Below are 20,692 nucleotides of genomic sequence, written 5' to 3'. Positions count from 1 at the left end.
GGGGATAAAATTAACCTCAAATCTTTGTTGTAATTTCCTGAGGTTTGGTGGTTACATACCCAAGCATATGCCCTTATGGTACTGCTCTGTTTATGCTATTGCTATACTAGATTTGTGATCAATAATTACAACTGCAGCACCTACTTCTGTTTCCCTAGTCCTGCATGGTTATGTCTAACTAAGTCCAAAATGTTCTTGAAATGGCTTTTTACAGGACAGGCATGGTCATGGGAGAGAAGATTTGAGATTAAAGACTGAAGGTCTTTGCTATCCAATATATTGTAAGACGGTAATGAAAGTACAGTTCTGCTTCAAACTAAATTTCAGATAATCAGCTAAATAAACAGATGGGTTATATATATATATATAGGAATTATATTACCTGCCCAAAAAATTGTATTTCTGTCCATTCTGGCATGAGATTTTCACAGCCCCTTCACAACATACAGTCAGATGGATGCCACCACATTCATACATATACAACAAAAAATTAGGTAAGACAAAACACAATAGGCCTTACTGACACATGTGTTTTTTATTGTTTTAGGAACAAACTTTCCAAAGATAAGAAGGATAGAAGGGACAAGGGACTAAAGCAGTGGTCCCCAAATTTTGGTGGTCCGCGGCTCTGGCCGGTGCACCCCCCAGCAGGGTCAGGAGAAGGACCCTGCTGGGGGGGGGGGGCACTGATCAAAGCCGCGGACCATGTCTCTGTACAGATTGTAGGTTCAGGGTGGAGGGTGGATTGTGTCTCTGGACACAACCCACCTACTCTCCTATTTGCAGGCTCAGACCTGGGATGGAAGATGGAGTGGGTTCTGGCATCATTACGTCACTCTGGGGGAAGTTTCTTCCCCGTGGATTGACACATGGCTCCCTGTGCATGCGCTGTCCGGAGTCTGTCCATCTAGTAGTCCATAGGTCCGAAAAGATTGGCGACCACTGGACTAAAGGATAATCTCCGGCAATTATCTACTTATGTACAGGAGGTTGTGATTTTTTAGTGACAATTTTTACATGGTTGAAATGATAAAAGGAGTCCACATAAATGTTAACATTGTTTACAAGTGTGAGTGCCGTGTGGGTGCAGTATATATACTATATATATGTGAGTGCATATATATACTACATAAAAACACAATGAGTTGGTTATTTCTCTATATTTACACATATACAGTTTATATATCTATATATATATATATATATACAGTATATATACTGTATTTGTGTGTGAATATGCAGTTATAGTTATAGAGATATTTTGCAATCCACATATATTATTATAAATGAGAGAAACCAAATCACCCACCTTAATTTTGATTTATAAAAGAAATAATGTTTTCTTACCAAAGAAATCTGATTACCGCTTAATAGCATTATTCAGATGTGTAATGTAATGTATCTTGGTTATCATGCAAATAACTGTTACTTTGAATGTGTAGGGGTTTGTGAAGCTTTCACTGTTGTAATATAATAGAACATTCCTTTAACATGAATGAATATTGTGTGTGGGATGAATTCATTTTTGTTGCTGCTCAGAGTCTTGCAAGGGAATTGTTTCCTTCTTTTGCATTTTATCATCATTGCCATCATCAATTGTGTGTTCAGGACCACACAGAAATGTATAGATTACATTTTATGCCTTAAAAAGGAATATAAAATAAAATAATAAAATAAAATTACTCTCTGAATCTTTTATCATTTAAATGATCTATTTTGTAAGGTTTCATTGTGTTGTCATGTGGTTAATTCTTGATGAGTAGAGAAAAAAAGTATCAAAAATATTGCTCATCTTTGCAGCATTATTGTACTTTCCACTGAGCCATAATGGTTTTGTCTGCTGCCTGTTGATAGTTATTTTGGCACAGATGGTTCAGTTGTGTGATAGGTAACATCTGTCTTATTGAATCCACATACTTATTATAAACAACATATATATTTTGGTAATTTAGTCATAAGTAGCTCGTAATGAAAATACGAACATATGATAAACATATCAACCATTGCTCTGTAATTATAGGAGCATCATACAGGCATTGGTAGATTTGTGACGGCATTGGTTTCTGCAATAGTTTGGCAGCTCACTGACGGTAGAATATAAGCTTGTAATGGAGGGACCGACATATTAGTTGACAATCCACTGATTAAGCTGGGTAAAACTGGATTGAAAAGCAATCTCACATCTGTAGGGCAAAAGTAGACACCACTAGGAAAGATGTATGAAGGATCGTGGCTCAGGGGTTAGCACTCTTTCCTTTGCAGCGCTGAGTCCCAGGTTCGTATCCCGGCCAGGACATTATCTGCATGGAGTTTGTGGGTTTCCTCTGGGTATTCTGTTTTCCTCCCACATACTAAAAACATGCAGTTAAGTTAATTGGCTTCCCCCCAAAAATTGACCTTAGACTACATTAATGACATATGACTATGGTAGGGACATTGGATTGTAAGCCCCTTTGAGGGACAGTGTCATGACTATGGACTTTGTACAGCACTGCGTAAAATGATTGCACTATATAAATACTGTGTAATAATAACTGATGAAGAATAAACAGCTGTACAGGTTGGGAGATGTTGTTTCCCCCGATAAGCCAGCACAGAATGTTTTAGAAGCACACCTCCCCTACCACATTCTGTGGGGTAGACACAAATAGCCAAGAGATGCAAATGTTCAGATTTAGGGAAGCATTGAAAGATTTAGTTGCCTAAAGGCAGTCAGATCATATCTGCATGTACAATATGACATCTATGAGTCCTTTCTATGACTTCAAAGCACACAGCAATGCAAAAAAAACATTTCCAGCCATCTTATAGAAAACAAGACAAAAGCTTAATTCTGTTTTGTTTCTTAAGACTTAAATAAGGAAATATTTGAAGCCAAACAAAAAAGTTTCATTTTCCTAAGAAATTAGCATTTTCTAAAACTTTTTTTTTTATAGGAATACATAAAAAATACGGTCTTGCATTTCATTCAGTCATTGAGTCAATCTAAGAAACACTATTGGCTGACACTTCCTCCTGTTCACCCTACAGCAGTGTTTCTGAAAAAGGGATAACCCTAGGGTTTCTCCAGAGGTTGCTAGAGGTTCCTTGAGCAATGAGAAATTTGTGACTTTCGGTTCAGTTTAACTAATGCCAATGATTTTTTTGGCTGTAGGGGTGACATTCTTCCCAATGGTCAGCAATTCTTCCTAATGACCACCACACTACAGTATTGTGAGCTGTGGATATAATAATTATAGCAGGGGTTCCCTGATGACTCGGAAGCTATTTCAACCCCCCCCCCCCCCCCCATGGTTAAAAAGGAGAAACCCAGCTTTATTGACAGACATTTATTATTCCGGTCACATTATTGGTTGCCACTGTCCTCCTGCTTAAACTATTTACTGGTCACTAAGTTTGTCACTTACCAGTAGATATTTCCTTTCTTCGTTTATCAAGATCAATGTCATATTTTTTTTTAATAAAGAAAGTAAAAAAACATAATATCTTCATACTACGCATGCTTCTATCCAGCCAGCTGAGTGATCACTGGTATACAGAGATGATTACTATTCGATTGCTACAAACAGCTCTATGTAAACTGAATTGGAATGAGCCCTTAGTACAGTGACTAAGGCTACGTACACAGGTCAAATGGTTCTTGTCCATTTATGATTTTAAGGCTAGTATCGGATGTTGTGTACAGCAGCCGTCGTTCATGGATCTGTCCCGGCAGATCCATAAACGCTGAACCACTATAATGCAAGTGAAAGGGAGAAAGCGAAGCAGGGTGCCACTCTGTCGTTCTCCCCCCTCCCCTCTCCATAGAGCAGAATGGCGCTATATGTACAGCACTCCTTCATGCTTCTTTCACTCTTTTGTCATTAGAAAAGATTGTGAAAGATCCTTTCCAACGACAAAAATCTAACGTTTATACGTAGCCTTAGTTTTCAGCATATACCTATCAGACAAGAAGAACTGCAAAGCAAGCTGCTTTGATGTGCCATCTCTTTGGATAACCCATATTGCTCTGGCAACACTTTGTCTTTTATTATGTTACCTTTCAAACTAAACATTTATATAAGTAAAAACAAATTGCATTTTATTAATACTATTATTATTGATTTATATGGCACTTCCATGGCACTGTTTATCAACTTTCTGGTGTTGTGAGACAGAAAAAAAGCATGGTATGTAACCATCAATTCTTTAAACTTCTCAATGTACTGAGAGCTGGTTTTATATTATTAGCAGTTATAAATCTACTGAAAATGTTTTCATACTTTGCCTATACGAAGCTTTAAATCATTTACAGTAATACAAGAAGTAACTTCCTTTTAATGAAAGTAATCTGTTATACCGCCTTTCAAGTTATTTTTATATTTAGTCATATCCTGTATTATTTTCCTTTCAGTTCATATCAAATATTTTATTTATTTATTGGTTTAAAGGCGAAACTGAAATTTCTTTATAAACAAACCTCACTTATGATGCTATATCTACTTTTAATATACATAAATACACGAAAACCTAGCACAGCTGCAGGTTACCCTAATTGTTATTATAAAGTCATAATTTAGTCCTATTCTGTTCTGTTTGTTTTCTAGAAACACAACTGAAATACACCAAAGTGATCCTTTCAGTAACTTTATAAGTCTGCATGAACTATGTCCTTACATTTTCCAATATATAGCAATAATACAATAATGAGAAATTAAACAATCCTTGAGTTCTAGTTGATAGATTAAGCCTAAGCTTAGATACGTGACTTTCAAGCAGGAAATTGAAAGTTCACTGTCTATTTCTTGTTTGCATTTATCATTCACAAGTATTACTGCTCTTCTGCTATTCTGCAACTTCTGTATGAAATTGTAATGTTCTCTTTTTTGAACAATGAGGATATTCAGGTATTTGCAAATGCTTATATATTACTCATTGGCTCATGGTGTTCATTTCATATGGTTACTTCCACCAGTTCCCTGTTTGAACGTTCCAACTAAGATTCCAAAATGGACAAGATCATTGAAAGACTGAAGAAGGAGGATCTGGGAGCAACTACATCCCCTATGCTTTATTAGGTATTAAAAATCTTTGTAGAATATGAACATTTTTTTCCCATAATAGCTAAATCAAGATTTAGCTAACAAAGCATAACCTAATAGGCTTTATCAAGAGAAGGGGACAAAATACTCTTGCCCACCTTCCTCACCCTCCCACTAATGCTGCTCCTGCCTGTGTCAAAGCCAGGAGTCCAACCCCTGAGTAACCTCTGTGATGGATCACTTTGGAGCTTACACAAAGTTTTTGTAAACAATTACATTTTTATTGGTCTTTTGAATGCATATTTGATTTTTTTTTATATCTGACAAGAGCAAAATATACCTGTTGATCATCCAGAAATCTTTTCAGCTTATACCTTCCTATCCTGTGCCTGTTCTGCATTCTTATCAGTTAGCATTGTTCCCAGCTATCTCTGGGGACTGCAGAATTCCTTCCTTTTAAACTCTAGAGTAGGGAGAGATGGAGGTATTTGTAGTTCTGCCCTATGATGACAGTCTTGCTTTTGCATAGATGCAGATCAATGTGAGTGTGCTTAATTACATTAGAGTTTTGTTTTTGGTCTGGGGATACTTAAATGACCTATTCCTCTTTTTCACTTGATTGTCCACTCAGCCCTTGGCATCTACATATTCCCTTTAAGGCATGAAGAGTTCGGCAGTGGTGGGCAGATGAAGCCTAGGAACCATGACAGTAACAATTATTTTGTAGGTACTAAATGGAAAATGGACTAAACTTAGATAACACATGTCATGTATGGACTTTGCTTCATACTGATGTGTGTAATGTGGCAGGAAGTTCACACAACCGATTTACCAGAAATTCAGACCAGCTTATTTTGTAACCCTGTGCAAATACCGTAACCCTCTGTTGTAATATCTGATGACCAAATAATGTTTTCACCTAGCTTAACGTTACATAGATTGGTTCAGTCAGTCTAGTTCAGGTTGATGGGTTAGGTGTTATCATTTTTGTACCAATATTATTTATTACATTTTCTGATCTTAAGTGGTGCAGCCATTTTTCTCTAGGATTTTATGTCCATGGAGTATGTATGTCACCATTATATAAATAGTATTTAAAACATAACAGAAATCTTCCAACTCACTATTGTAATCTATGGGGTTCTGCTGCCAGTTTGACAGCTAGCTCCTGCTAAGTCTCCCTGAAGTTTTGCAACACTTGACTGTCATACAGACAGCTGGTCCCATTCTGTTTATTAGAGACTGCTGTCAGTAAGGCTGGGCTGTCACACTGAAAAAGGAGCCCTTTAGTCAGACCAGGAGAACAGTAGTTCTTGCGCAAGCTACACTGCTGCCAGTTTGGTAGACGAGGCGTGTAAATGCTGTGAAAAGAATAGTGCTTAGAATAGTGTAAGAAAGGCTCCTGCTCAAGCTGTACCTGCTTCCCACCATATTACCCAAGGCAAGAGCCTTTCTTCTATGTGATACAGACAGGCCTGGTGCAAAGGGACATTAGGAAGGTAGTGGAAGGCCTGCATAACTGGGGGAGACAGGGAGCATGCAGTGATAGAGGTAATAGGTTTAAGGTGGGGTTGCCTCTGGGATAGATGAGGGTGGGATAAGGTGACGAAGAAGGGGGAGTGAAAGTGTTAAAAAGGCAAGGAATAGAGAGGGATCAAACAGCGGAGGGACAGAGTGAGGGAAAAGTTTTCCCACCTGCCCTACCTTTATGTTTTGGGGGTACATTATTGGGTTGCAGTGAGGTCCTCGAAGGAAGTTGGGTGGGGTGGTGGTTTCAGTTGGGGGGTGGGGGGATCCACCTGGGGTGTGAAATCTCAAGAATTGTTGTGTTGGAGGATCTTGGCTGGGACTGAAGGTTGTGACTGGGACTGCCATTAGTGGTGATATCAACTGGGAACATACATATCATGGTGGCGCAGATCCCAAAAGGGTTAGTGTAAAGGGGAGACCTCCGAGGACCGGTATCCAAAGGGTAGTGCTGGGGAGATTGTTATTTAACTGTGGTTGTGTTATTGTTAATACTTTGTCTTATTTGTTTTGTTACTGAGATTTGTTAATGTTATTGCAATGTTATGAATATAAGTTATAAATTATTTATAAATGTAAGGCCTATGGGCCATTTAACAAAAATTGGAGGGGGGTTTACTGACTGCGGTACTTTGTCTTACCACAGGTCATGACTGTATAACATGATGTGTGGATAGATATGTGCCATCTCTGGAAGCCCTGTGTACTATAGTTTAGCAAATAATAGCTATGTAGAAAATGTGTGTCTAAAAACTCTGGCCTCAAGTTAAAAGTGGATGGAAACTCTAATTGAATGACATTTAGAGCCCCATGTATAAAGCAGAAGACTGGCTTTTGGGCGGAAAAAACAATACACATGAATTTGCTTTGGAAATGTTCATTGCTCTACAGTTCCATAAGACTCAAACTAACAGGGCTACATTCAAATAAATTAATATTCAGTTTAGTGACCTGGAAACGTCATGGGACTCGTCTTCCTCCAATCTTCCGCTTCTCTCGGTGATGGTAAGTGGAAGGAGATCTGTAGGACAGAGGTTCCATACTGCAGCCATGGTGGTGTTTAGCAAAACATGGATAGCGATATTTGCTCTCTGCTAATAAAAGGCAATATTCATTCTTTAAAGCAGTGCATATTATGAACAAATGCCATGTTAGTTGTTTTTTATAGTTTTTTAGTGTCTCTTTCTCCTACCTATTGTACATTATGATCCCCACCTCTTAGATTGAAATATCCATTGGTCAGGGTCCTCTTCCCCTGCTACGTTTGTACTTGTTATGTATGGAGGTTTGCCATCTGCAGTCCCAATATTTTGTACAGCGCTGCATAATATATTGGTGCTTTATAAATGAACAATACCATAATATTAATATGCAAACAGAAACCCACAGCGACAAATCATAATTCTTCCTAATATCCAAAACATTTTAAACATAAATCTGATTGGCTGTAATGGGTTACAGCATTGTAATAAGCTCCTTTGTGTCAGTATAAATCCAAATCTGGCAACTAATACATTGATTTTTCAAGTCACTATTATGAGCGTAAAGAGCAGAAGTGAAATCTGTACAATGGGCCCTAGACTTTCCCCATTTGGCATAGTTTTCCTATGAATTATTGGCTTTAATATTTCATGACAGTGACATATCACTCTTCCCCAGTAGTGACATTAGCTCCCATGAATAATCATGAAATAAAAAGAGATAATTAATATTTAACTTTGCCAGAGGGAAGTACTTACAGAGAACCATCTTTTAGTGTGCAGCAGCTGATATTTGTCAGCTGCAGGGCAGGCGTAATTAGATGCACCAGGCAGTGGTGACAAGAAGTTGAAAAACAGCTTGTCAGCTCTAAAGTGACCTACAGCATATGAATAAATATAGAATAGCGTGTTCCCGCAGCCACAGGTGTGTGTTTCATGTTCCTCATACTTCCCATGCCTTTTGTTCCGAAGATGTCCCGTGATATACAGGCAGGTGCATGGAGAATTTCCTGTCCTTAGCACACACATATCTTCTTCTGTGCTGGTAAGCTGTGGAATAAAGAAAACCTCCTAAGAAAAATATGCAGACTGATGGTATAGATGTCCCTTTCTTAAAATGCTATCACAATCAGGTGGCATTCTGACTTTATTTACTGCATGCTTGTTCCAGGTCAGTAAATTGCAAAGGGAAAGAATCTAGAGAAGCTACTGGTATTTTCCAAACACAGCCAATAATAACACCCCACATTCAGTATAAGTTCACGGTAAAGCACATGCTAAATAATTGTTGCCTGGAACAACTGTTCATGATTGCAAAAACCTAGTTTGTGTACAGCAGTGCCCTGACACCTTTTAGTGATTTGCTTTGGTGGATAACTAAACAACTGACCAGGATGGTCAATACCTATGGAGTAGGATGCAGCGGGGTGCATCCAACGCATCCTCCCCACTTTCCTATCCAAAGAATTGAACAGTGATGTGTGTACAGTCCTAAATTATTCTACTGATGTAACTTTTGTCAATGTGATATAAATTTGACATCTGTATATAACTGGAGACTTGATTACTCTATGGTGAAGCACTGCATGTGTTTTGCCTTGCACATCACCAGAGTTGCATTCGTCACACTACTATACTTTACTATAGTAATGGGCAGCCTAATGCACCCTATTGCACAGAAAAGTAGTGCATACTGCACTCGAAAGGGCAATGCACAGCAGCAAACAGCAGCTGTGAAGGCATGTTTCGGGTGCCATTAGAATGCCAACCCAGTGCATAGAAGAATGTCTTGTGCATTGCAGAACTTTGACTCACAATATGGCATGGAAGCATGGTAATTCAACATACAAGTCCTAATCAAGTAGAGGATTATTAAGTAAACCTGGAACAAACATCAACTACAGCAATCTTCTGTTTGTCCCACTGAGCCTCATCTTTACTAGCTTTTCAGAACATGGATCTTAAATGCAGGCTTCTCAGTGAATGGAATTATTCCTTTATTTATATGGTGCTGAACATAGAACTGGTCCTGCTTTATAAAGAAATTCACAATCCAATACCAATGTCAGAGCCACATTTGCTGAGGTCGGTATGAAAGGAAGCCAATTAACCTACCAGTATGTTTTTTACCTTGAGAGGATATCAGGACATTTGGAGGAAACCCAGGTAAAGGCAGGGAAATCATATGCACACAATACACAATGATGTTGAATCCATGACCCCAACACTGCTAACTACTTAGCCTCATGCTGGCTCCCTCTAAGCATTAACTATAGCAATTATCATGTTATGAGTAGTTAAAAGTCATGCAAAAAAACAAGGTTGATGACTGTCCCTCTGTATAATGACAGGAAAAAGATAATGCACATCGCAGAAGTGAAAGTCTTTCAGCAGTGTGGGAGAGAAAGCATAGCCAGAAACGTTTCACTTACTGCAATTACATCCTTGGTGACCTGCTATACAATAATGCACAGGGTGCGCGCTGATGACATCCACCCAAACTTGTTAAGAGCCTGGTAATTATGATTCCCTGCTTTATTAGTTACATGTATGCTGGTCAGTCTGACTTTCATTGCTACACACCTGTCGTTGGTCGATGCAGGAGGAGTTTGAAACAAAGGATTAGCATGACTGGCAAGCAGCAAGCATTTTCAAAAAGTGGTCACCTGTTTTTCTATGGTGTTTAATTTTCTCATGAGTAAAGCGTAATGGTCACATCAGACCTGCGGTAAGCCACAACATTCGTCTATGGCAGGGGGTGTCCAAACTTTTTGCAAAGAGAGCCAGATTTGGTGAGGTGAAAATGTGTGGGGGCCGACCATTCAGCACGTACTCAGAGTTAGTGTGGGTCCCGCACAGCACAGAGTCCAGTGTCAGTGCGTGGTCCGTGCATGTTCCTGGAATTAGAGTGAATATGGTCCGTGTGGGTCCCGCACAGCACACGCCCACTAAAATGACATAGGGGATTCCCTGTACTCACATGGGGACTCACATCCAGCCGTTTATGCCCGCCGAGTAGCAGGCCCATAATTGCAAGGCGGTTGATTAACTCTAATGAAATATAAAATAGCTTTTTTGTACGCGTGTATTTTATACTGTGGTCAACAGTGCTGGCGGGATGCATATTATTGATTTTATGACAGAAGCTGCGGACCGGTGGAAATCTGAACACGGGCTGCACTTGGCCGGACTTTGGACATGCCTGGTCTATGGGCTTAGCCACGGTCCCAGCTGTTGAAGTGAAAGGGAGTCAGGAGCCTGCAACAGAAAAGATTGGTGGAGGGCCAGCGTGACTGGGTGTAAAGGCAGAGCAAGGCAGGTGGATGTAAAGGGGGGTGGAGAGGTCAAGGAGAGGTAAAGTCAAGATAGGTGGAAATTGTAAATAATGGAAGGGGTATAGGCAATATTAGAAAGTGGGATGTGAGGTCAGGGGGCTGGACAGCAAAGAGCAAGATTCCTGCCCTCCCATTTCATAGTTGATATTGATGCAAGGTGTAAAGCTGCATACACACCTGCAATTTTTCTTGTTGGAAAGGATCTTTCACGATCCTTTCCAACGAGAAAAGACTGCACGATGCATGAACGATGCTGTACATACAGCACCGTTCATGCTCTATGGAGAGGGGAGGGGGAGAGCGACGGAGCGGCACCCTGCTGCGCGCTCTCCCCTTCCCTTTCATTACGATCGGCTGTCGTCCATCGTCCGTGGATCCGCCAGGACGGTCGTCGGACGATGGACGACGACCGACTGTACACACGGCAGATTTTCGCCCGATAATTGGCCGATACCGATTATCGGGCGAGAAAAATTTGCCGTGTGTACGCAGCTTAATTGGGTTTGGCGGTTTTAGGTCCTTGAGGGCGTGTGAAAAAAGTAAAAGAAGTGGGTTTGAAAGCCATTCATGGTATGTGGTCTCCAAAATGGTCTAATTCATCAGCAAGTGGATGGTAACTGGTGTGGGGATAGTATACACAATTGATAACGTTTCCGAGGTACTGGAATTGCGCCTGATATATTAATGCAAGGACAGGGACCCCTAGTTGGTATGTTAAAAGAGGTAATGCCTTCAAGAACCTGCAACCTTTATGAGGTAATGTATTATGGTGTACTGTTGTAAGGTAATGTTTGCTAACGTGAAAAGTTAAATTATAATTTTGTAATAAATGGCCCAGAGGACATTTGCACCATACCAATCGTGTTATAGGAGGAAAAATAGGGTGGGGTTTATGGGAAAGAGGGAGGAGTATTGCTGCCGGTGAAGGTCTCTGACCTCTTGCAGTCATGGGAATTGCTGCAAATCACATCGCTGTAAGCAGCAAATTAAGGCGAGGTTTCCAAAAGCAACAATAAGGAAAAACAAAAAGCAGGGGGTTTCCTCTTTAAATTTCAGCCAGACCCTTATATAATAGTAACAGAACAAGAATTCTGGATTGACGTCATGTGTCAGTGAAGATTCCCTGTGCTATTAGCAAGAGTCAGGGATCTGTCATTTAGCAATGGGAGTCTGACAGGTTAACATTGATGGTCTTCAAGCTTGACTACAAAATTACATCATTAGATAAAATTGGTGCTTGACCTGTTTCTGGGGATATAAGTTTGCAAAATCAGTATAAGTTCAAGAATTTATTTAAATAAAGGACATTTCTGTGCTGTATGAGTTTTCATTTACATTTCACTATTCCTGGGAATGGGAAAAAAGCACTAATGTATCCCTATAGCAATTCCCCTTGGATTCCAGTATTTGTACCTCCAAGAAACCCTCACATATTTCTAATGTCCCTACCATAGTCATATGCCAATAATGAAGTCTAAGGACAATTTTCTTTTTCATGATTTGGAGTAGGAGTACATATGACATAGACTGGTGATATTCCAACCAAAACATTTAAATGAACAGAAAGGGAAAAAAGATCATGGATACTAGTGTGCTTGATTCACTTGTTCAAATTTGAATACTTTTTCAGTAAAAAAAACCCTAAACTATACAAATGTGTCACTTATCCCTATTAAACGCCACCTAGAGGGGAAACATGGTATTATCACTTGACCATTTACATAAGGGGATCTGTTTATAAAGCAGTGAATCTGACATTCAGCACAAAGGTGAATATTCACTCACTACCACATGCACCATCAATGTATAGACCTCATATATATATATTTATATATATATAAATAATATATGTTCTGATGCCAAGAAAGCTTAACAGAAGTTCTTTATTTATGGATAACTTATTTAATTTATGGAATGTGTTATATAGTACATGTACAGAACAGTTATCATTAGTCCTTGCAACACAGAGAAGCTTGCATATATATACCCACAAACTGACCTACCAGAATATTTTTGGAAGGAAAAGAAAGGACTTGGAAGAAATCTAATCAACCTACATTCACACAGGATCCTTGTGGATTTTTATTCACCCTCCACAATATCTGAAGGCTGCAGTGCTATCCACTAGGTCACTTTAAACTAGGACAAGAGTCTTAATGTTATTTAAAGGTGGTAATTTGATTACCATGTTGCTACAAATGAATATAAATTAAATAAAATTGATATAAATTATACTTAAAAAACTTCATTAACCTTTCTCCACAAAAGCTTAAGAGCTTAGAAATAGTTTGTACCTCTCCGTAATTAGAAGACCTCAATGAATTGTCAGTGAAAAGCTTCTGGCCCCGAGCACTCTAAAACTTTTCACTTAGAAAAAGAACATTAGTTGTGGGGGAAGGGAAACGTTACACGTTAACAAATTAAGCAAGCTAACCTTTAAATCAAAACTGGCTTTAATAAGTAACATATGAAGGTTTGAACTTACAATGCCCTAGATACTCTTCCATAAAGCAAGATCTTAAATGCCAAGCTAATGATGCTCATCCACTGTAGTCAACTTCTATCAACTGGGAAAAAAAGAGAATTTAGCTACGAAAAGCATATGTTTTATGTGTTTTATGTGTAATAATCTGTACATTGTGCAGTCCATCTAAATCATATATCACACTCCTCGCTCTAGAACAGCGAACAATGAAAAAGAAACATGTGCTTGCCTGAAGGGGACCTATTTAAATGAAACACTCCTGGCGCCATACAATGGTAAACACAATATAAAGCAGATGTATTGCAGGGTTGTTTTTGAAGATGATCTTTGATGAATAGAGATTACCAAATGAATATCCGCTGTGAGTACACTTTTTTTGTCACCTGCGCTGTTTTGTAAGGCTGGCAGTAGGCACAAAGAGCATACATGATAAATGAATGAGGTTGTGTGATGTCACCGTCAGTGGTTTTGCTGAAACTATTGCTTGTTATCATAAATGCCTAAATTCAAGGAGACTTATGTATCAGTGTAATAATATAATGAAATGAGTACTAAAGTACTCAGGAAATAACTCCAGTACTCGTGCAACAGCAAGCTGTCAGCTCCGCTCCTCTGATTGGTCTAGCAGGTCCCAAAAATTCGCCGTGAGACCGAATTTAATAAATTCGAGATTGAGATGAGCGAGTGAGAATATTATGTTCGTTCTTGTGGCAAATCGGACCTACTGATTCGCCGAGAGGTCGAGCTTTCGCCGAACAGGAGGATTTCCAGGGCTGCATCAGCCCTCGAAATCCTCTGCGATCCCTGGTTAATTAACCTCTAGTGCCCCGGGGATCGCACACTCATTGAGAAGATGCCCTGCACAGGAGAACCTCCTGACATTGTAATATAAGTACCTCTTACAAATGATACATTTGTATCTGTAACAAATGTATCATTTGTAAGAGATACTTATATTATAATGTCAGGAGGTTCTCCTGTGAAGGGCATCTTCTCAATGATTGCAGCTGTGACTGCATTCATTGAGAAGAGTGTGCGATCCCCGGGGAGCCCGCAAACAGTAGGATTTCCAGGGCTGCATCAAATCCTCTGCGACCCCCTGGCACTAGAGGTTAGCTAACCTCTAGTGACACGGGGATCGCAAACAGGAGGATTTCCAGGGCTGAATGCAGCTCTGGGAATCCTCCTCACTTAATTTCCTCTTCCGATGGTTTCACGAAATCGGTTCGTGAAACATAACGGAACCATTGGAAGTTCAAGGAAAATTTTTCATCCCTAGTGATCAGTGCTATGTACATGGAGAGCCTGGTCCAACTGGCCAGAACTCCAGAATTCTTCTTTCTTTTTTGTGACAGCACTGTATAAGAAAAGCACAGGTTTTGGTTGAGATCAATTTTTATTTTTATTAAACAGTATTTATATAGAGCCAACATAATATGCAGTGTTATACATTAAATAGGGGTTGCAAATGACAGACAGATACAAACAATGACACAGGAGGAGGAGAGGACCCTGCCCCGAAGAGCTTACAATCTAGGAGGTGGGGGAAGCAGCACACTTTAGGAGAGGAGATATGGAATGGTGGGAAGTAGTGATGGTTTAAGAGACAGAAGAAGACAGGTAGGCAAAGTTTGAAAAGATGGGTTTTGAGTGCTCATTAAAGAAGCCGAATAGGATGTGAAGACCATTCTTGGGGTGTATTTTTCATCAGGTCAGTGAGAAGAAGTGGTGGGAGGGATGGATGAGTCTGGCTGCAGCATTCATAATAGATTGTAGAGGAGAGAGTAGTTTGGTGATCTCTGGGGACAAGTAGGGGCAGATTTTCGATATGTTGCGTAGGGGAAAGTGACAAGACCTGAAAATTGTCTTAATATGGGGGGTAAATGAGAGGGCAGAATCGAAGGTGATGCCAAGACAACATGCCTGAGGGAAGGGACAAACAAGAGTGTTGTTAACAGTTAGGAATATGTCAGGGGGAGATATTTAGAATGTGAGGGGGGAGATAATGAGTTTTGTTTTACCCAGGTTGAGTTCAATAGGAGACAAATCATGAGGTGATTTCATCAAATGTTCATATTGTAAATTAAATGTTCACTGATATTAGCCAATAAGATCACATTTACCCACTTATGTGCATCAATATCCAATCATGTGTATGCGAAAATAAAACAAGACTGAATGTGTAGCTTGCAGATGATTGTAATAAATTTACCTTTAGGAACGGGCAACTATGCCTGGGCTCCATTCACTTAGGGTTTAAAACTTGGCAAATTAGAACGTAGTGTTAAATCCTATTAAAATCTATGGGTTGGGAGGAAGGGGCAAATCTTTGAAGTAACGGGTACTCAGAGGTTAGCACCCAGGCCTTTGTAGCGCTAGGTCCCAGGTTTGAATCTCGGCCAGGACACTATCTGCATGGAATTTGCAGGTTTTCCCTGTATTTGTGTGGGTTTCCTCCGGTACACCGGTTTCCTCCCACATTCCAAACACAAGCAGTTAGGTAATTAGCTTCCCCCCCAAAATTGACTTTGGACTATATTAAAGGCATATGACTATGGTAGGGACATTAGATTATGATACCCTTTGAGGGACACCTAGTGACATGACTATGCCAAATAGAGGATAGCAGTTTTTGTGGACCTTTTACATTATAATTTACAGCAATTTACAAATAATGATCTGTGGAACAAGATATGGAAGAACAGCCCCAAGAAAAATGAATACTGAAGTAATGACACTGGACATTTATTTTGCACATTCTCTGAAGTGATAATTTAGAGCTAAGTTCATGGTCTGACCCAGATCAGACTAGTATCCATACAGAGGAGTACAGAAGAGTACACAGTTCAAAAGTCAAAATGCCCACTGTACAGGTGATTTCCCTGAAGCCTCTGCGCTGCTCACAAAAGAAATTTGAAAAAAATGCAGCAGCGCCTTTGGGGACATCTGATGATAGTTCCACCTGAAACCATACACCTGCTGTAAAAGCCCTTACATGACATATTCTTCAAAATATGAGAGGATGAACTTCCTTACAGCCACAGAAGGTATCTTTTAACATTCTTCTAAAAGTAAACAAATCACATACAGATAGGGGTGGTGGTGATGATAGGTTTCAGCAAAACAGCAGAACACCACCCAAAATATTTCCTTTAGCTTTGGATAGTGTAAGAATTCAGTCCTTTCTGTGAACTTGTTGAATTCACTGGAATGTTGTGCTTTTTTTGGTTGTTATATATATATATATATATATATATATATATAAATATAAAGTGACTGCTATAGTCATTTTTAATTCCAACCTATGGTTGTTGGATCTTGTTTAGGGTTAGAAATTCAGGGGGTTGGAGAGCGGCTGATCAGGGGCAGGTGAAAGATAAAAGATGGTCTACCTTGATCATGATTTATAGATCAATGTTTACTTCTGAAAATGAACAGCTCAGTTTTGCATCTTCATCATCATCTTTTTCAGTTATAATGAGAATTTTGTTGTATTTAGGACTATTTATTTCTATATACCACACTTATGTTTGCTGGGATTTTCATTCAGCCCAATGTAATATACTGTTTTGCCTTTTCTTCTTTTTTTTTAAACAAATTGATTAACAATACCACATATGCCTCAATGCCATCACAAGCAATTATTAAAAGATTTTAAACCTGGATATTCCGATATTCCTTTATGTCCCAGGCTCAGAAAATTGATTGATCAAGGTTGACAACATAGCCTTAAAGTGCACTCCTACTCCTACTAAAACCTCCAAATTATTGGATTACTGAGAAGATTAACTAAATAGATTGCTTACCAAAATTGTTGGACCGTGGAAGACGGAGATGACCTGCCAGCTTGGTCAATATTATCATAGCGGGGTGATCCATGAATCCATGGAGGGAAGAAATTCTGAGCCAGTGGAGGCATTTGCCACCAGGTATGTGATGTGTTACCGTGATATTTTTTTATGCAGCTTTTTTTTAAAAATAAAATGGCAGATTCCTACAAGACACACCAGTTGTTTATTAAAACAATAACCACTGTCTGCAGACAACCATTCCTAGCCTATAATAATACATGCATAGAAGTACTGTACATTGTTCCCCACTAGGATCTACAAATGTGTAGATAACATAACACTATGGAAAATGTTTATTAAAATTCCGTTGTAACTTGAACAGAACTTTAAAGGTAAGTTTATACTGTAGGATAAAATGTGACAAGCTGTCACCAACCAGTAGAGCAAGCTCCACCAGGACACCGGGACATGGCTGCATAAGGTGGGATTAGGAAAGCCTAATGAGGACATTTAGTGGATTTATCAGTGATGTTAACTTCAAAACAAGACATTTGTAAAATATTCTAAAATACTGCTGGCAAGAATATCAAAGCTATATATTTTCTTTCATTATTGTGTGGCCTTTTAAAGTGTATCTTTAACCAAAACTTGTTTTTTTTTTATTTATAGAGTTGGGAAAGCTTAGAAGCTATATCAGTTTCTTACTGTTGTCTGTTCCCCTATTGGAGAGATTCACCTTGTCTTGGTAACCACTGGGACAGAAACTGATTGGACATCAAAAATCGATAGACGAGGATATGGGAAGTCTTCCAGTGAGGACTTCTGCCCCAATAAAATGTATCCAAGAGACGATCTCATGCCAGCTTGGAGAGAAATTCTCTCACTTTTTAACCATTCCCAACCTTATACATCACTAAGAAAGAGTTTGGCTTTGGATGAGCAACTGCAGTTTTTTTATTTTACCACCAGACCTTCAATATTAAAAATAAACATAATAAGTCTGTTTGACACAAACCAGCTTGCATGAAGCCACAGTGCATAAAATGCCACCCCAGCCTTTTCCTTATTCTTTATTTATCCCCATACTTTGAAATGTACATTGCGGAACTGCTGGAAGAAAGAGTGTCTGTAAGGCAAACTGCAAGCAAGTGATGAGTAAGAAGGGCCAAAACTTTGACTGACCTGGGCAAAGGTCCAAAACTTTGATTGACCTGGGTAAAGGTCCAAAACTTTGATTGACCTGGGTAAAGTTGAACATAGGGAGGTGTAAAGTGTGTTGCTGCACGTTGGCCCCAGACTTTCCTCAGACAATAGGGAACTTCAAAGGAGTCCAAAAGTCAGTTCAGCAGGGAAGGGGGCCAAATTAGTTCTGCAGAGGGGCCCACTGTTGGCTCCCTCCACCACTGGACCCAAGGGCTGCAGGACTGTTTAAAGTGCACTATCGACTTCAATGACTATTTAACATTACTCGCCTTGTACAATATAGACCTATAACAACCAGTAAGTATATTTTTTGCTTATGCAATAATATGTCAATCTGTGGAATAAATATTGACAAACAAAAATACTAGGTACTTGACGTCTTGCATATTTTGTGTGAGACGAGAGCAAAATAATATGATTTTTTCACTGAAGATCTGTAGATTAACACATAAAGCAGAAGTAGTCGAGAAGTGAAGATATATATGAGTGCCATATGGCCAATTTAAAATATACACGCGTTCTGTATAGTATATTGCAATTACAAGCATGATCTGCAGGTTGGCTAATGCACATTAATATGCTCAATTCTGTAATTCATTGGAGACAGAATAAATAAACACATCTTTTGCAAATATTTCATATTCAATTCCAACTGTAGCTAAATAGTTAAAGGGTATGCAATTCCCAACAATACCATTGATAACAATATTGATCTCATTACAATGGCATCCGTCAAGAGGTCAGATAAGTCAGTCAATTTGGTGTACTGGAATCAAGACAAAAAGTAGAAGCCTAGAGATTTGAGTGACTTTATCAAAGACCATATGTGATGAGTAAATGATTGGGGTAAGAATATCTCCAAAACGGCAAGTTTTAAGGGACATTATAATTAGTACCTACCAAAGTGGTCTAGGGAAGCACAATGGCAAAGTCATGGGTGTGTCTTGGGGAGTGGCTTTTCCACACCGACAGATGTACTACTAAAGAACAAACTTACAAACTCATGGGAGGAATGGTTTAGGAAACACAGTGCATTGGAGTTCATTTCTTATGGAGCTGCATAGTCACAGTCAGTAAGAGTGCCAATGCAGACCCATATCCACCACTAAACGTGTCTACAATGTGCATGTGACTAATGTTGGTCGAATATCTCACTATTCGATTCAACAGCTATTTAATTGTAATAGTGAGATATTGTTCGGGTGATCGAATGCCGTTATTTTTAGGGACTATTAAGGGCTGCAAGACCAATCAGATTGCTCTTGCAGCACTTTACTAGCTGTACGTGTTCTTGGATAGAGTTTCTCTATCTAAGAACACAGGGCACTAGATGTGATGAATGGGGAAACTTGTTCCCATTCAACCTCCAGTGCCCAGGGATCGCCTGCAGTCACAGCTGTGACTACAAAGTTCCCTAGGTCATGTGACCGTGGGAACTGAATTGCAGATGAACTCTGCAGTTCCACTACGATCTCCGTGGCACTACAGGTTAATTACCTGTAGTGCCCCGGGGATCGCGCACTCTTCTCAATGATTGCAGACTCGGCTGCAATCTTTGAGAAGATGCCCCACACTAGAGGTATCTCTTACTCTGTAACACACTTTCCAGCACAGTAATTTGATACAATTGTTACATTTTTCTGGCAGTGGATAAAAGAAAAATGTAACAAATGTATCATATTATTACTGTGCTGGAAAGTGTGGTACAGAGTAAGAGATATCATGTCATCATACGATAACCTGTAAAAAAAAATATTAGTTAAATAAACACAAACACTCAATAAAATAATTTATTTTAAATTTTTATTTTTTTAACAAATTTCTTTTTTTAATTTTATTCGAATTTTTTAATGTCGAATCTTGTTTTTTTCAGGTTGGGTCTTTCCAAATTCGAATTGCCATATTCGGGTCGCAAATAAGAACAACCCGAGTTCGAACACCAACACCACATATGACTATCAGAACTATGTGGCAATAAGGTAGAACAGCAGAAGCAGTGTGTCCTAAAGCAGGGGTTCCCAACCCCCGGGCCGTCTGATAGGTGGGCTGCAGCTCTGGTCGGTTCACACCCCAGCAGGGTCAGGAGAAGGACCCTGCTGGGGGGGTGCACCAGCCAGAGGCGCGGACCAAGTGGGTGGGTTGTGTCTCAGACCTGCGATGGGAGAGTGGATGGGTTCTGGCACTATGAAGTCACTTTGGGGGAAGTTTCTTCCCCTTTGAGTGACACACGGCTCACCGCACATGCGTGGACTGGAGTCCGTGCATTTAGTGGTCCGTGAGCTTCCAAAGGTTGGGCACCACTGTCTTAAAGGATCTGCTACTAACTTCTTTGTACCAGATACCACAGCAC

General features: G+C 39.5%; 1 long non-coding RNA gene across 4 annotated transcripts; it reads left to right on the top strand.

Annotated features, from left to right (window-relative positions):
- Positions 1-3,864: 3,864 nt before the first annotated feature.
- Positions 3,865-20,337, top strand: LOC140328172 (uncharacterized). 4 transcript variants are annotated; one of them, XR_011920243.1, is made up of 5 exons: positions 3,865-4,169; positions 4,955-5,057; positions 17,040-17,277; positions 17,809-18,639; positions 20,216-20,337. It is a non-coding gene; the product is annotated as an uncharacterized lncRNA (long non-coding RNA). The 4 variants fall into 4 exon arrangements; XR_011920242.1 differs by lacking the exon at positions 20,216-20,337 and having other exon boundaries at positions 17,809-19,568; XR_011920244.1 differs by lacking the exons at positions 3,865-4,169; positions 4,955-5,057; positions 20,216-20,337 and adding an exon at positions 9,943-10,044 and having other exon boundaries at positions 17,809-19,568.
- Positions 20,338-20,692: the final 355 nt, after the last annotated feature.

The sequence above is a fragment of the Pyxicephalus adspersus genome, chromosome 4 (genome assembly GCF_032062135.1).
Source record: "Pyxicephalus adspersus chromosome 4, UCB_Pads_2.0, whole genome shotgun sequence".
Taxonomy (NCBI): domain Eukaryota; kingdom Metazoa; phylum Chordata; class Amphibia; order Anura; family Pyxicephalidae; genus Pyxicephalus; species Pyxicephalus adspersus.
Note: the sequence above shows the minus strand (reverse complement) of the source record. Positions and strands in the feature narration are given on the sequence as shown.